The following is a 4,204-nucleotide window of genomic DNA, read 5'->3' as shown; positions in this document are numbered from 1 at the left end:
AATCTGAAGATTCGGAGCAGATTTAAAACCATCACAGATTCGGAGATCCTGAATCACAGATTCACAGATTCGGAGATCTGATCATTCGAATCACGGATTTTCCTTCTTGCCCAGATCTGGAAGCCTCTTTTTAGATCTATGGATCTTTTTGAGCTTTAAATAGAACAAGCTTTGAAGCCTTTTTCTGTAAACTTCCAGATCTGCGTTTTTCTTGGGAGAGATCTGACAGCCGAGATGAAGATCGAAGGGCAGTTCGTTGCGGTCCCACGGATGGCGCCAATGTCGAAACACGAAACGAATCTAACCTGATCCATGACGATGCTTCCACGGATTTTCGAGATGAACGAACCACGTCTTGATCTTCTTCTTCCTCGGCTGCGCCTGAGACCTGCAATGCTGAGACCTGCAAATGGTTTCGGGGGTGTGGAGGCGACTGCTAAGATATCCTGAGGATTTCTTGTTCACAGACACAAAAAGTGGTGGTGGCTCTTATTGAGCATGACCTATGATAAGGAGGTGGAGACCTCCTTATATAGAGTCTCATGGCCACCATCATAGTACCCTAATGGGCCTAGCCCAGTTAGGGTTACCTCCACAAAACCCCCTCGGCCCAATAACATCGTATTAGTCCATGTAATGAAATAAGCCAAACATAATAGATTTAGGGTCGTAGAACCGGGTTTTAGTACCATACCCCTACAAGGCCCACGCTCGTGCTTTGTATGTGAAGCTTGTTTAGGCTCGTCGAACCTTAAACCTTGAGTGTTTTCATATTTTGAACTTCTGTTTATTTACTTCACATTCAGAGCCGCGCTCGATCCGAGCTTTGACTCGCTTAAGGTACTGCACGAGCTTGAGGTAAGCTTTGGCCCGTTTAAGTTTTTTTACAAAATATATAAAAGTAATTAAAATAGCATGTAAACTATTTAATAAACGATAAACAAGTCGAGCTCAAACCTGGTTTGAGCTTCAAAAATGACTTATAAGCCAAGCCAGAACTTTAGACAAATAGCTCAAAGTGTGCCGATCTCTCGCTCTCACTCTCATAAGTTAAAACAAGCCACCCTAACTTGCCAATTAGACTATGCGTTGTGGTCAAGCGAACACGAGCGCGCGAGCCACGTCGGCCATGAACACCACAACACCCTCGCTTCACCATTCGCCGCAAGCAGGCGCCGCAGCCCCAGGCGAGCGTGGTCGCCTGGGCTAAAGGAAGAAGATTGATGGACTTCAGCGGGCGCGAATGATAACGGGATGAATTCGTCGGTGGCGCGACCGACAAAGGTTGAATAGTTGGGTCCGGTCAGCGCCACGTGTCACAATATAATTGGATGAATTAAAACGTCGGCTTAAGTATCAACACATAGCATCACCAAAAGGCCAAAGTTACAAACCCAACCCGACACCACCTCTCACGTGCACACCACATGCAAGTAAAAAACCTAAAACAAAACCAAATCCATAACACGCATTAATTATCACACCACCTTCAATTCTTCTTCACCTGCACTACTCCCTCCATTTACTCCCTCATAACCACCCACCATTTCCCATACCACCAAATGGACACCGGACAACCACCACCACCACCACCATTCTTCCTCCCCACCACCACCATTCCACAACCCCACAACCACCACCACACATCATCACCAACATCTTCAGTAATAATCGTAATCACAGTAATCTCCTCCGCCATTATCTTATCCGCCACCATCTACCTCTTCATCCGCTTCCTCACCCGCCGATACAACCAAACCAATCCATTCTCCCCAGTCGACGACGTCGTTCCAAATAACCAAAACGAACACGTGCGGAGTCACGTGATCAACATACCTAACAATAACGCCTCCTCACTGGAGTCGTTAGAGTCATCCTTACCGTTATTCACTTTCTCCTCAATAGCCGGCAAAATCGACGGCGGAGATTGCGCCGTGTGTTTATCCAAATTCGACGGCGGAGATCTTCTCCGCCTCTTACCGCTCTGCTGTCACGCGTTTCACGCTGAGTGTATCGACACGTGGCTTAAGTCCAACCAGACGTGTCCGCTTTGCCGGTCGAGTGTAAACCCTAACGAATCGGATATCATGAACACGGCGGCTCACGGCGCCGGAGGCGGCGGCGGCGGAAACAGGAGTGGTAGTTTTCGTATCGAGATCGGAACGATTAGTCAGCGGCGAGATCCGGCGAACTCCGACCGCCGGTCGTACTCCGTCGGCTCGTTTGACTACGTTCTCGACGAAGGTTACGAGATTCCGGTGGAGTCGACTCACCGGAGTGTGGCATCCGATTGTACGGACAAGGATTCTGTTACGCCGGAGCCGCCGGGAGAGCATTTGGCGGCGGAGGTTGCTACCGGAAGTGGACGGTTTAACTGGTTGCGTGATTACGTGGACCTTGTTTCAACGTCGTTACGTGGCTCCGGCAGGTTCTTCACCGGAAGTAGTCGCCGGAGTGAGAATGTTAATGAGTTTGAAACGAGTCATGGGAGAATCGGAGAAGAGATTAGTGAGCTTTTCCGGTGGCTTTCAGGGGTATAATCGTAAATTCGTAGTTTTTTTAAATTTCTGTTTATGGAAAGTGGAAACTCCATATTTTGCTAGAGTGGGATTTTGTTTTTTTTTTAATATAAAAATGTTTTATATTTTCCATGTATATTAAAGAAGTTTTAATTTTGCAGAGAAGGTATTTATGTCACGCATTTAATCAGTTCTGTATATATATAGGACAGATTTTATTGCAATAAGTAGGGTTGATATATATCATTATATCGCATGGTGTTTTAGTCCATGTTTTAAATGGCCAAGAAAAATACGTGTACAAAATTGTTATTTGATCATGTCTATACTATGCAAGGTATATTGACTATACATATTGAGATATTTCATGCAAATAATAAAGATTCAATATCAATAGTATATAGGTCATGAAAGATATATATACATATAATATTAGAATAAAAAAATATATAACAGATTCCATGATATGGACAGCCAAACATTCTAAGTGTTGTTTTCTCTTCTCCTATGATGGTGGATCTTTTGTCATGTTGGGTGTGCTCAAGTCGTGGCAAATTTTAAATTTTCCATCTTTTTTTTTTATTTAATTATTTATTATTCTTCTTTTCCAAGAATACATATTCCAATAATGTTTAAAGAGAGTCCTTTTCAAATTTAATGTCCTTTATCATGCGAGATGATTAGTTTGGTAGTAAAGTTTATTGAGATCTAACGAGTAACGAGTGGGTTATTGTAAGAACGCGGCTAAGGTAAACATGGAAGAGATCGAGTGTACGTTAGCTTGACTTTGGATCATCATCATGCCAACGCTGAAAACGCAAAAAGCAGTGGGATTGAATACCGGGCTACTAGTTCTTGTTCGGTTTGTGAGTTGGGTTAATTGGACTAGTTCTTTGTGAATTAGAAAGTTACGTAGATTGTTTCAATTTAACATATATTTAACGAACACGATAAAGATGAGAAAAGAATATAACCGAAGATTCAATTAATGCCAAATTGAATACACCCTCATAGGACCAGCCGCACTAATGTGAAATAAAAGTGATATATTCAATTAATACGATGGATTGGGTCGATTCCGAATGCTTGATCCATAAGTCAGTATGGATTATTGGTTGTTTAAGACGGGACCATAATCTGAAGACAAACCAATTTTTGCTTGTGTCTAATCAAGAAAATGGTTGAGAGGTGAGCTGAAACTTCAAAGTGATTGTTGACACTTTTTACGAATCAACATATGCTGATTCTTAATTCATGAGATTTTGTAGTAAAATAGTACTTCAGGAAAAAAGAAAAGACATGCAATTACATACAAATAAATAAGACAACTTTAGTGAGTCATTACAAAACAACAGATCTTCCATTCCGAAAACACTGATTACCATTCACCCCATCCGAAACCGAATAAGTGAATGACCAGGGGTATTATTCAGGGTGTACATTCAGATCTTTAGAATCCAGTACGTCGGTTTTGAGATTTAAACTTAGAATCGAAGCCTAACCCTACCCTCTCCCGGTTTTTATTAGGTTTCGATCATTTAACAAGGTTGTCATAATTAAGGGTGTTCATCAGAATAACGAATTTTCAAGTTAACCGAATCGAATAATTTGAATAATTTATCATTTTGCTGGTATTCGTATTCGTTTAAAAGTTGGATTATTCACTTCGTATAACATCCCGTATT

At 42.0% G+C, this 4,204-nt stretch overlaps 1 pseudogene; it reads left to right on the top strand.

Moving 5' to 3' along the window:
- Positions 1 to 1,562: 1,562 nt before the first annotated feature.
- LOC143589500 (E3 ubiquitin-protein ligase ATL4 pseudogene) lies at positions 1,563 to 2,547 on the top strand (annotated as a pseudogene).
- Positions 2,548 to 4,204: the final 1,657 nt, after the last annotated feature.

The sequence above is a fragment of the Bidens hawaiensis genome, unplaced genomic scaffold, assembly GCF_021521415.1.
Source record: "Bidens hawaiensis isolate Kalapana, Puna unplaced genomic scaffold, B.hawaiensis_p1.1 tig00037596_1, whole genome shotgun sequence".
NCBI classification, from domain to species: Eukaryota; Viridiplantae; Streptophyta; class Magnoliopsida; order Asterales; family Asteraceae; genus Bidens; species Bidens hawaiensis.
Note: the sequence above shows the minus strand (reverse complement) of the source record. Positions and strands in the feature narration are given on the sequence as shown.